The following is a 13,509-nucleotide window of genomic DNA, read 5'->3' as shown; positions in this document are numbered from 1 at the left end:
GCTCCAAGCACCAAACCTGGGGGGGACAGAGCTTTCTCTGTCGCCACCCCCCACCCTCTGGAACGCCTTCCCACTACACATTAGAACCTGCCCCAACCTGTCCACCTTCAAATCACTCACCAAAACCCACCTATCTAAAACTGCTTTAAACATATGATTGCTTTTAAATGTATTTAATTCATGTTTTTATTATTCTGTTGTTTTATCCTTTGTGCAGCGTCTTTGAGTTTTTAGAAAAGCGCTTTATAAATAAGATATATTATTATTATTTACTTACCTGGCCGTACGTGCAAATCACTTTGATTAATTGGATACTGATTCTTGATTCAGACACTTTGCAGTAAGACATGGTCAAGTTCTGGAGCTGCACTATGACAAGGGGCAAAGTTCATAGGAGCAGAGCGTGAATTGAGAACAGGCATGGATTCATACTTCTGCAGAAGGTGATAAAATAGATGTTTATCTTGCCCAGTTGGCATGTTGTCATGGAGGACACTGGGACAGGTTACACAGGAAGTGCTCAACAGAAGTCCAACCACTGAAGCATCCATGGATCCTATGACGTGGAGGCACTGACACACCTTCATCTATTACTGCTGAAATCCTCTCCATCTACCACCAGGAGGCTGACATCCATGCTCGCAGGCCTTGGCTCATACATGTTCTAAAAGAGGTGGGTCAAATAATACTTACCAGTGCAACATAACCTCATCCCTGTAGACATAGTACTTGAGGACCACACAGAACCTTGACATTCCTGGGTATGAGGCCTGTAAATGTTTCCAGACTGAAGAGGACTCGTGCTCAAACCAAGAACAGCTGATAACAAAGATCTGCCGTTACAGGAAGCAGGGGCTGGATGCTGAGCTGCTGCTTCATCGTGTGACTCTTTGACCTCCAGCTTTGATCACATGGACAGGTTTGGGCGTGTTGTATTGATTTAATCCATCTGGTACTTTGATGGTGTAAGAGAGAGAGGGGGAGATGGGTCGCTGTATTTTATGTTGACCATTATTTTCTGTTATCACTGTGATTGCTTTGAGTTTTATGCATGTAATCATGAGCTGATCATCTTTTTTTATCAATTAAAGGTCAAAGATAAAGATACGTTCGACGAGGCCTAACGTCAGCCTCTCAGTGGCTTTATGTCCTGTGAGTTCACTGTAGATTCATGAGTCTACAATCAGTCAATCTTTATTTAGAAAGCACCAAATCACAACAAACGTTATCTCAAGACGCTTTTACAAACATAGGATGTCTAGACTGTACTCTGTCAAATTATGAACAGATACCCAACTTCAAGGCAGGGTAAGACTCAGTCTGACCCCACCTTAATCCACCATGAGCATTGCATCTCGCAGTATTTAGCTAGTTACAGCGGCGAGGAAAAACTTCCTTTAACAGGCAGAAACCTCCAGAAGAACCAGACTCATGTTAGACAGCCATCATGCCTCGACCGTGTTGGGTCTGGAAAGAGGGATAGAGGAGAATAAGAGAGAGAGGGAGCGGTGATAGTGATGAGACGAGTAGTAGTAGCTGTTGCCGCTGGAGTCCAGCACGTCCGCAGCAGGAGGACGTCTACGGCAGCTCAGAGGAACCTACGAGACAAGGGAGCTCAGGGACTCCAGAAAGGTCTATGGTTAGTAACTTTAATGGGACAGGGAGAGTTAAAGTAAGAGACAGGCAGAGAGAGGAGAGAGAGGGAAAGACAGGATCCCAGTGTGTCAGTTCCCCCAGCAGTCTAAGCCTATAGCAGCATAACTAAGAGCTGGTCCAAGCCTGATCCAGCTTTAACTATAAGCTTTATCAGAAAGGAAAGTTTGAAGCCTACTCTTAAAAGTAGAGAGGGTGTAAGATCCAGTCCCATCTTACAGACAGGACTCAGTCTGATCTCATCTTAATCCACCATGAGCAGAGCACTTTGCAGCATTTAGCAAGTTACAGTGGCAAGGACAAACTTCCTTTAACAGGCAGAAACCTCCAGCAGGACCAGACTCATGTTAGACACACATCTACTGAGAACAAGTTGGGTCTGGAAAGAGGGATAGAGGAGAATAAGAGAGAGAGGGAGCGGTGATAGTGATGAGACGAGTAGTAGTAGCTGTTGCCGCTGGAGTCCAGCACGTCCGCAGCAGGAGGACGTCTACGGCAGCTCAGAGGAACCTACGAGACAATGGAGCTCAGGGACTCCAGAAAGGTCTGTGGTTAATAACTTTAATGGGACAGGTAGAGTTAAAGTAAGTGAAGAGGGGGTTGGGGGGAAGGGGATGGGATAGGATCCCAGTTTGTCAGTACTCCAGTTCCCCCGGCAGTCTAAGCCTATAGCAGCATAACTAAGAGCTGGTCCAAGCCTGAGCCAGCTCTAACTATAAGCTTTACAAAGACCCAACATCAAGACAGGATAAGATCCAGTCCCATCTTACCGACAGGACTCAGTCTGTCTCATCTTAATCCACCATGAGCAGAGCACTTTGCAGCATTTAGCAAGTTACAGTGGCAAGGACAAACTTCCTTTAACAGGCAGAAACCTCCAGCAGGACCAGACTCATGTTAGACACACATCTGCTGAGACCGTCATGTTACTTTCTGGTGCTGACACCGTGACTGTCGCTTGGTTAAGTCTTCCTCGTCCCACCATGTGTCACCTTGATGTTTGTAACAACACCAAGAGGAGACAGATTCTGGTCCAACACTCATCATGACAGAAATACACAGGAAACCCTCAACCAGAGGAAGTCAGGTTGAACGTGTGCCATTGTTTTCTCTGTGCGTGTGTGCGTGTGTGTGTGTGTGTGTGTGTGTGTGTGTGTGTGTGTGTGTGTGTGTGTGTGTGTGTGTGTGTGTGTGTGTGTGTCGTGCAACAGCTCTCAATGTCTTGTCTCCACCATTTGTCTCCCTTGGAAACAGAGAGAAAGGACATCTGGACCTGGGTCTCTTTCTCTCCCTTCACATCCACCTTGCACTGCCTCTCCCCCCCTCCCAGCCCTCACCCCTACCTCCCCCACTGCACACCCAACCCTTCCCCCCCACCTCCACCCCTCCCCCCCTGCTGTTATCATCTTCTTTCTCTCTTTTCCTGTCATCCCTCTCGGGGCAATCAATCACCGTGGCTGTGATGGCGGCGAGGCTGTAGGTGGTCATGCTGACAGCAGATGGCTCTTTATCGCTGGAGCCATGGCCTCTCCATGACAACAGCAAAGAGCAGAAGGTGACACATAAAATCGAGTGAAGAGCATTTGGACAGAACACACACACACACTCACAGGAGTAATGGATCTGAGGGGGTGGGGGTAGGAGAGGTAGGTCTACAGAGCTGGGGCTGTTCAAAGATCGTTTGGTCACTCTTCTGTCCCCGGCCTGTTTTTTTAATTTTGGATTAAATTCAGCTTCAGATTTAATTTCTTTGTGTTTTCTGTCGTTATATTTGTTGGAGTTGCTCCACACAGTTTGGACTTTTACTACATGTAATCATCTATGGACGAGCTATTGTCTTTAAACTGCAGTCAGTTATCTTCTCCATGTTAATACAAAGATTTAAGACGCCCACATCACTATGTTTGTTATTTTATTTTCTCATAAACGGAACCAGCTGCCTTAAAATCTGCTCTACTAGTTTGGTCCCTTTCTTTATTTTTGGTTCAGAGGTTTCTTTAATTTTCGAGACAGAGAGACTCTTCAGAGGAACGGTTGTTCCTGTATCCGTGACATCACTCATCTGTTTCTGAAGCCATGTTCTGAAGCCTTTCTCTGGCGGAAGCCATATTGGAAATTCTGAACTCAACCTAACTGCTGTCGAGCTAGTGTGAGGTAAAGAGGCAGACTTTGAGTCTCCTCGCCCGCAGCTAGTGTTCCCACCTGTCAATCAATTCAGCTGTGCCTCTCATAATATAAAACCTATTATGAGAGACTACAATCCAGACTACAATCATCTATTTCCCAAAACCACATGCTAACCATACATTATCCCTTAATTGATATCTAACCCTAACCCTAACCCTAATAGTAACCCTAACCCTAACCCTGACCCTAATCGTAAACCTAACCCTAACCCTAACCCTAACCCTAACCCTAACCCTATTCGTAAACCTAACCCTAACCCTAACCCTAATTGTAACCCTAATCCTAACCCTAACCCTAACCCTAATGGTAACCCTAACCCTAACCCTGACCCTATCCCTATCCCTAACCCTAACCCTAATTGTAACCCAACCCTAACCCTAACCCCTAACCCTAACCCTTACCCTAATCGTAACCCTAACCCTAATCCTAACCCTAATTGTAACCCTAACCCTAACCCTAATCGTAACCCTAACCCTAACCCTAATTGTAACCCTAACCCTAACCCTAATCGTAACCCTAACCCTAACCCTAATCGTAACCCTAACCCTAACCCTAACCCTAATTGTAACCCTAACCCTAACCCTAACCCTAACCCTAATCGTAACCCTAACCCTAACCGTAACCCTAACCCTAATCGTAACCCTAACCCTAACCCTAACCCTAATCGTAACCCTAACCCTAACCCTAACCGTGACCCTAACCCTAATCGTAACCCTAACCCTAACCCTAACCCTAACCCTAATCGTAACCCTAACCCTAACCCTAATCGTAACCCTAACCCTAACCGTAACCCTAACCCTAATCGTAACCCTAACCCTAACCCTCACCCTAACCCTAATCGTAACCCTAACCCTAATCGTAACCCTAACCCTAATCGTAACCCTAACCCTAACCCTCACCCTAACCCTAATCGTAACCCTAACCCTAACCCTAATCGTAACCCTAACCCTAATCGTAACCCTAACCCTAATCGTAACCCTAACCCTAACCCTAATCGTAACCCTAACCCTAATCGTGACCCTAACCCTAACCCTAACCCTAATCGTAACCCTAACCCTAACCCTAACCCTAATCGTAACCCTAACCCTAACCCTAATCGTAACCCTAACCCTAACCCTAATCGTAACCCTAACCCTAATCATAACCCTAACCCTAACCCTAACCCTAATCGTAACCCTAACCCTAACCCTAATCGTAACCCTAACCCTAACCCTAACCCTAACCCTAATCGTAACCCTAACCCTAACCCTAACCCTAATCGTAACCCTAACCCTAACCCTAATCGTAACCCTAACCCTAATCGTAACCCTAACACTAACCCTAACCCTAACCCTAATCCTAACCCTAACCCTAACCCTAATCGTAACCCTAACCCTAATCGTAACCCTAACCCTAACCGTAACCCTAACCCTAACCCTAATCGTAACCCTAACCCTAACCGTAACCCTAACCCTAACCCTAATCGTAACCCTAACCCTAACCCTAACCCTAATCGTAACCCTAACCCTAACCCTAATCGTAACCCTAACCCTAACCGTAACCCTAACCCTAACCCTAACCCTAATCGTAACCCTAACCCTAACCGTAACCCTAACCCTAACCCTAACCCTAATCGTAACCCTAACCCTAATCGTAACCCTAACCCTAATCGTAACCCTAACCCTAATCGTAACCCTAACCCTAACCCTAACCCTAATCGTAACCCTAACCCTAACCCTAATCGTAACCCTAACCCTAACCCTAATCGTAACCCTAACCCTAATCGTAACCCTAACCCTAATCGTAACCCTAACCCTAATCGTAACCCTAACCCTAACCCTAATCGTAACCCTAACCCTAATCGTAACCCTAACCCTAATCGTAACCCTAACCCTAACCCTAACCCTAACCCTAATCGTAACCCTAACCCTAACCCTAACCCTAATCGTAACCCTAACCCTAACCCTAATCGTAACCCTAACCCTAACCCTAATCGTAACCCTAACCCTAACCCTAACCCTAATCGTAACCCTAACCCTAATCGTAACCCTAACCCTAACCCTAACCCTAACCCTAACCCTAATCGTAACCCTAACCCTAACCCTAACCCTAATCGTAACCCTAACCCTAATCGTAACCCTAACCCTAATCGTAACCCTAACCCTAACCCTAACCCTAATCGTAACCCTAACCCTAACCCTAACCCTAATCGTAACCCTAACCCTAACCCTAACCCTAACCCTAATCGTAACCCTAACCCTAATCGTAACCCTAACCCTAACCCTAATCGTAACCCTAACCCTAACCCTAACCCTAAACCTAACCCTAATCGTAACCCTAACCCTAACCCTAACCCTAATCGTAACCCTAACCCTAACCCTAATCGTAACCCTAACCCTAACCCTAATCCTAATCGTAACCCTAACCCTAACCCTAATCGTAACCCTAACCCTAACCGTAACCCTAACCCTAACCCTAATCGTAACCCTAACCCTAACCCTAATCGTAACCCTAACCCTAATCGTAACCCTAACCCTAATCGTAACCCTAACCCTAATCGTAACCCTAACCCTAACCCTAATCGTAACCCTAACCCTAATCGTAACCCTAACCCTAATCCTAACCCTAACCCTAATCGTAACCCTAACCCTAACCCTAATCGTAACCCTAACCCTAATCGTAACCCTAACCCTAATCGTAACCCTAACCCTAACCCTAACCCTAATCGTAACCCTAACCCTAACCCTAACCCTAACCCTAACCCTAATCGTAACCCTAACCCTAACCCTAATCGTAAACCTAACCCTAACCGTAACCCTAACCCTAACCGTAACCCTAACCCTAACCCTAATCGTAACCCTAACCCTAACCCTAATCGTAACCCTAACCCTAACCGTAACCCTAACCCTAACCCTAACCCTAATCGTAACCCTAACCCTAACCGTAACCCTAACCCTAACCCTAACCCTAATCGTAACCCTAACCCTAACCCTAATCGTAACCCTAACCCTAACCGTAACCCTAACCCTAACCCTAACCCTAATCGTAACCCTAACCCTAACCCTAATCGTAACCCTAACCCTAATCGTAACCCTAACCCTAATCGTAACCCTAACCCTAACCCTAACCCTAACCCTAATCGTAACCCTAACCCTAATCGTAACCCTAACCCTAACCCTAATCGTAACCCTAACCCTAACCGTAACCCTAACCCTAACCCTAAACGTAACCCTAACCCTAACCCTAATCGTAACCCTAACCCTAACCGTAACCCTAACCCTAACCCTAACCCTAATCGTAACCCTAACCCTAACCCTAATCGTAACCCTAACCCTAATCGTAACCCTAACCCTAATCGTAACCCTAACCCTAATCGTAACCCTAACCCTAACCCTAACCCTAATCATAACCCTAACCCTAACCCTAACCCTAATCGTAACCCTAACCCTAACCCTAATCGTAACCCTAACCCTAACCCTAACCCTAACCCTAATCGTAACCCTAACCCTAACCCTAACCCTAATCGTAACCCTAACCCTAACCCTAATCGTAACCCTAACCCTAATCGTAACCCTAACCCTAACCCTAATCGTAACCCTAACCCTAACCCTAACCCTAAACCTAACCCTAATCGTAACCCTAACCCTAACCCTAACCCTAATCGTAACCCTAACCCTAACCCTAATCGTAACCCTAACCCTAACCCTAATCGTAACCCTAACCCTAACCGTAACCCTAACCCAACCCTAATCGTAACCCTAACCCTAACCCTAAACCTAACCCTAATCGTAACCCTAACCCTAACCCTAACCCTAATCGTAACCCTAACCCTAACCCTAACCCTAATCGTAACCCTAACCCTAACCCTAATCGTAACCCTAACCCTAACCCTAACCCTAATCGTAACCCTAACCCTAACCCTAATCGTAACCCTAACCCTAACCCTAACCCTACAATTAGGGTTAGGGTTACGATTAGGGTTAGGGTTAGGGTTAAGGTTAGGGTTACGATTAGGGTTAGGGTTAGGGTTAAGATTAGGGTTAGGGTTACGATTAGGATTAGGGTTAGGGTTAGGGTTAGGGTTGGGTTAGGGTTAGGGTTAGGGTTACGATTAGGGTTAGGGTTAGGGTTAGGGCTACGATTAGGGTTAGGGTTAGGGTTAGGGTTACGATTAGGGTTAGGGTTAGGGTTAGGGTTAGGATTAGGGTTAGGATTAGGGTTAGGGTTACGATTAGGGTTAGGGTTACGATTAGGATTAGGGTTAGGGTTACGGTTAGGGTTAGGGTTACGATTAGGGTTAGGGTTAGGGTTAGGTTACGATTAGGGTTAGGGTTAGGGTTGGGTTAGGGTTAGGGTTACGATTAGGGTTAGGGTCAGGGTTAGGATTAGGGTTAGGGTTACGATTAGGGTTACGGTTAGGGTTAGGGTTAGGGTTGGGTTAGGGTTAGGGTTAGGGTTACGATTAGGGTTAGGGTTAGGGTTAGGGTTAGGGTTAGGGTTGGGTTAGGGTTAGGGTTAGGGTTACGATTAGGGTTAGGGTCAGGGTTACGATTAGGGTTAGGGTTACGATTAGGGTTGGGGTTAGGGTTAGGGTTACGATTAGGGTTAGGGTTAGGGTTACGATTAGGGTTAGGGTTAGGGTTAGGGTTAGGGTTACGATTAGGGTTAGGGTTAGGGTTACGATTAGGGTTGGGGTTAGGGTTAGGGTTACGATTAGGGTTAGGGTTAGGGTTACGATTAGGGTTAGGGTTAGGGTTAGGGTTACGATTACGATCAGGGTTAGGGTTAGGGTTACGATTAGGGTTAGGGTTAGGGTTAGGGTTACGATTAGGGTTAGGGTCAGGGTTACGATTAGGGTTAGGGTTACGATTAGGGTTGGGGTTAGGGTTAGGGTTACGATTAGGGTTAGGGTTAGGGTTACGATTAGGGTTAGGGTTAGGGTTAGGGTTACGATTAGGGTTAGGGTTAGGGTTACGATTAGGGTTGGGGTTAGGGTTAGGGTTACGATTAGGGTTAGGGTTAGGGTTACGATTAGGGTTAGGGTTAGGGTTAGGGTTAGGGTTACGATTACGATCAGGGTTAGGGTTAGGGTTACGATTAGGGTTAGGGTTAGGGTTAGGGTTACGATTAGGGTTAGGGTTAGGGTTACGAATAGGGTTAGGGTTAGGTTTAGGGTCACGATTAGGGTTAGGGTTACGATTAGGGTTAGGGTTAGGGTTAGGGTTAGGGTTACGATTAGGGTTAGGGTTACGATTAGGGTTAGGGTTACGATTAGGGTTAGGTTTAGGGTTACGATTAGGGTTAGGGTTAGGGTTACGATTAGGGTTAGGGTTACGATTAGGGTTGGGGTTACGATTAGGGTTAGGGTTACGATTAAGGTTAGGGTTACGATTAGGGTTAGGGTTGGGTTTACGATTAGGGTTAGGGTTACGATTAGGGTTAGGGTTACGATTAGGGTTGGGGTTACGATTAGGGTTAGGGTTACGATTAGGGTTAGGGTTACGATTAGGGTTAGGGTTACGATTAGGGTTAGGGTTACGATTAGGGTTAGGGTTAGATTTAGGGTTAGGGTTACGGTTAGGGTTAAGCCTAACCCTAACTCTAATCCTAACCCTAACCATACCATACCATCTTCTTCCACTTATCCGGGTCCGGGTTGCGAGGCAGCAGTCTCCCCGGCCACTTCCTCCAGCTCTTCTGGGAGGATACCGAGGCGTTCCCCAGGCCAGCTGAGAGATATAATCTCTCCAGCGTGTCCTGGGTCTTTCCCTTGGCCTCATCCCAGACTGACATGCACAAAACAGCTCCTCAGGGAGACGTCTGGGAGGCATCCTGACCAGATACCCTAACCCTAACCCTAATCACAAGAATAAGAGTTGAAGATAAAATTGAGGAAAGAAAATATCAATGAAACTGAGTAGATACATTAAAATAAATAAATCAATAAAAACAAAATAAACAGTTAAAATTAATAAAATAATGAAACAACATTAAATTCAATATAATAGTAAAAAGTAAGTAATAAGTATGTAATCCGTACATACAAGCCAGACTGAATAAATATGTTTTTAGTTTACATTTAAAAGTCTCAATATCTCTATCAGCTCCCCTCAGAGCCAGTCCAAGATAATCATGAAGTTTTACAAGCTGGGTAAACTAGGCTACAGGAACGCCAAGCTGCCTCCAGTAAAAATTGGTAGACTGTCCCTTTAATGTGATTTTTTTTTTCCTAGTTTATCAGGGTTTGAAGATCCTTATTGTCTTAATGAACAGTGTGTTGGACGAGTAGGCTGGATATCCACTAATCTTGGAAAATTCATTACAAGCTTGCTGGCAGCGCCGAGCCTGGCAGAGCAGCGAGTATGTTAGTGACACAGAGCGAGCCGTGATGCCAGCAGAGTCCGTCTGACTGAAGAGCCTTCACAAACAAAGGCCGGCTTTGTCCAAGTGTATCACTGTGCGGCACAGAGTCCGAGCTGCTCCACTTATCCGGATAGTTGCTCAAAAATATACAGTGCGTGTCAGCAGCAACATGAGAATGTACACAACACACAATGTCATGATGTGGCTGTGTGTGTGTTCACGTGTTTATGTACTCACTTGTGTTCTTGGAAACGTTCACACACGACGACAAGTCTGAGAAATTAGATTTTCAAAATTCCTGGAAGGAGAGGAGAGTGTGGAGACATGACGCTGTGTGTGTGTGTGTGTGTGTGTGTGTGTGTGTGTGTGTGTGTGTGTGTGTGTGTTACTGGTTGGCTGGTGGATTTCACGTCCCACTTCCTCCAGCACGGCGATTAGGCCAGATGTCTGTCACACACACATACACACACACACACACACAGCACCTTTCTGCTAGAGTAAACACACCCTTGCTCGCATACACTTATGCTTGTATAACTGTTATAATGAGGACATTGTGTCTACTTACATTCAGGTTCCAGCATTAAAAACATCACTGTCGTTTATCATTTCATAATAAAAGCTCATTAAAGAACCATGCGTACCAGAACTGAGATAATAAGCGAGCGATGAGAGCGTTTACATGGACGTGAGGAGGATATTATTAGCCTGATCCCAGTTATTGTTGACATGATGAATCAGGGGCGGTTTCCAGATCAGACTTTAGCTTTCTCCATTCTGGTAAACGACAACACCTCGTCCAAGCGTAGCCCCTACAGAGATTGTGATGTGGAGAGTTTCTTGTGAAGTATTTGAACCTCCAACTAAATCATCCATTGACTGAAAAACATGCATTTCTACATATGTACACAAAAGTAATACGAAATAACTTCTACACCATAAAATATTTAAGGAAATGAAAGATGGAATATTTTGTATTTGCAAAGGTTTTGATTCCAACCCTCATCTTTTACTTTAACTCTCCCTGTCCCATTAAAGTTACTAACCATAGACCTTTCTGGAGTCCCTGAGCTCCCTTGTCTCGTAGGTTCCTCTGGATCTCTGCTGCTGTGGACGTGCCAGACTCCAGCTGCTACAACTGCTACTATCCGTCTCTCCACTATCATCTCTCTCTCTCTTCATCTCCCTCTATCCCTCTCTCCAACACGGTAGGTCTCAGCAGATGTGTGTCTAACATGAGTCTGGTCCTGCTGGAGGTTTCTGCCTGTTAAAGGAAGTTTGTCCTTGCCACTGTAACTTGCAGAATCCTCTCTCTGCCTCTCTCTCACTTTAACTCTTCCTGTCCCATTAAAGTTACTAACCATAGACCTTTCTGGAGTCCCTGAGCTCCCTTGTCTCGTAGGTTCCTCTGGATCTCTGCTGTAGATTCCTTTGTTGGGTCTGTTATTCATTCTTTCTTCCTTTCTTTCTTCATTTCATTCCTTCTCTCTTCCTTCTTTCTTTCATCCAATCTTTCCTTTTCTTTCTTTCATCCTCTTTTTCCTTGTCTTCTTAATTTCATTCTTTCTTTCTTTCTGTTTCATTTCTCTCTTTTCTTCTTTATTCCTCTCTTTCTTTCTTTCTTTGTTCTTTCCATGTTTCTTCATTCTTTATGTCTCCTTTTCTTTTACCGTCCTTTCCTTCACCATTTATTCTCTCTTTTTCTTTCTTCTGGTCTCCCTCTCTTCTCTCTTTTCTTAGACCTTTCTGGAGTCCCTGAGCTCCCTTGTCTCGTAGTTTCCTCTGGATCTCTGCTGCTGTGGACGTGCCAGACTCCAGCTGCTACAACTACTACTATCCATCTCCCTACTATCATCTCTCTCTCTCTCTCTCTCTCTCTCTCTCTCTCTCTCTCTTCATCTCCCTCTATCCCTCTCTCCAACACGGTCTCAGCAGATGTGTGTCTAACATGAGTCTGGTCCTGCTGGAGGTTTCTGCCTGTTAAAGGAAGTTTGTCTTTGCCACTGTAACTTGCTAAATGCTGGTGGATTAAGATGAGATCAGACTGAGTCCTGTCTGTAAGATGGGACTGGTTTGGACCCTCTCTACTTTTAAGAGTAGGCTTCAAACTTTCCTTTTTGATAAAGCTTATAGTTAGAGCTGGATCAGGCTTGGACCAGCTCTAAGTTATGTTGCTATAGGCTTAGACTGCCGGGGGAACTGGCGCACTAACACACTGGGATCCTGTCTCACCCCCTTCCCTCCAACCCCCCCTCATCTCTTACTTTAACTCTCCCTGTCCCGTTAAAGTTACTAACCATAGACATTTCTGGAGTCCCTGAGCTCCCTTGTCTCGTAGGTTCCTCTCAGCTGCCGTATACGTCCTCCTGCTGTGGATGTTCTGGACTCCAGCGGCAACAGCTTCTACTACTTGTCTCATCACTATCACCTCTCCCTCTCTCTCTTACTCTCCTCTATCCCTCTTTCCAGACCCAACTCGGTCTCAGCAGATGTGTGTCTAACATGAGTCTGGTCCTGCTGGAGGTTTCTGCCTGTTAGAGGAAGTTTGTCCTCATTGCTGTAACTAGCTAAATATTGCAAGGTGCAATGCTCATGGTGGATTAAGGTGGGGTCAGACTGAGTCTTATCCTGTCTTGAAGTTGGGTCTCTGTTCATAATTTGACATAGAGTGGTCTAGACCTCCTCTGTTTGTAAAAGCGTCTTGAGTTAACGTTTGTTGTGATTTGGCGCTGTACAAATAAAGTTTGATTGATTTGTCTCTTTGAGTTGATTTTATGGTCCACCTTATTGATATACTCTGAGAGCTTTAGAGGGGTTAGTTAAAATGATGGCAAAACTAAAACTACAACAAAGAGCTGATTAATCAATAAGTGGATCAGAATCTATCAGTTTTACACTGTTTGGATGTTATTGATGAAGGCTTGTAGAGTCGATTAATTGTTCAGATATTTTTAAAAGAGAAAAATTCTGATCTTTGTTGGTTCTTCTTCTTCTGCTGTCATTACAACACGCATTTTATTAATCATGGACTTAACTCTTTATTTCAGTCCAACACTGAAGAAGAATTGAAATCACCACTTCATAAAGTAAACTGGTGTGTTTGTTACTTCTTAGGCTCCTTCTAACTCAGCTGGTCACAGATATGATGCCTTTAGTAGATGGAGTAGCTTTTTTTTTTGGCTTAATTTGACAGGTCAGCCGAAAGAGAGACAGGTAATGTGGGAGGTAGACAGTGGGGGAAGACATGCAGGTCAACCGGCTGGGAATCGAACCAGCGACCCCTGCAACAAAGACTGTAGCCTCTGTATGTGGGGCGCTTAGACCGCT

The sequence above is a fragment of the Notolabrus celidotus genome, chromosome 15 (genome assembly GCF_009762535.1).
Source record: "Notolabrus celidotus isolate fNotCel1 chromosome 15, fNotCel1.pri, whole genome shotgun sequence".
NCBI classification, from domain to species: domain Eukaryota; kingdom Metazoa; phylum Chordata; class Actinopteri; order Labriformes; family Labridae; genus Notolabrus; species Notolabrus celidotus.
Note: the sequence above shows the minus strand (reverse complement) of the source record.